The following is a 348-nucleotide window of genomic DNA, read 5'->3' as shown; positions in this document are numbered from 1 at the left end:
CCTCTTTCGTCCATCACTCGGTGTTTTCGTTCCCTCCTTTCTTAGATTACTCGTCGCTCCTCTGATCCTCTCTCTGGACCGCACGTGGAAGGGGGCACACGAAGAGACGACGAAGTTTGTTATTCCTAGACTCTGTTCCTCTTTGCGTTCCTTGTCGTATATTTTTCATTCTATCAACGATATCTGTGCGCATTCTAATATCGTAGTTGTCTTGTAATTGATAGTCGATCTTCTCAAGGCGAAGTTCTGTTTTGTTATTGTTCTCAATTATTCATAGTAGAAGCACGCTTATACAGATGACTGTGTAGATGGGACGTAATTTATCGACGAATTTGATACATTACTCTC

Source organism: Bombus vancouverensis, chromosome 15 (assembly GCF_051014615.1).
Source record: "Bombus vancouverensis nearcticus chromosome 15, iyBomVanc1_principal, whole genome shotgun sequence".
NCBI classification, from domain to species: Eukaryota; Metazoa; Arthropoda; class Insecta; order Hymenoptera; family Apidae; genus Bombus; species Bombus vancouverensis.
Note: the sequence above shows the minus strand (reverse complement) of the source record.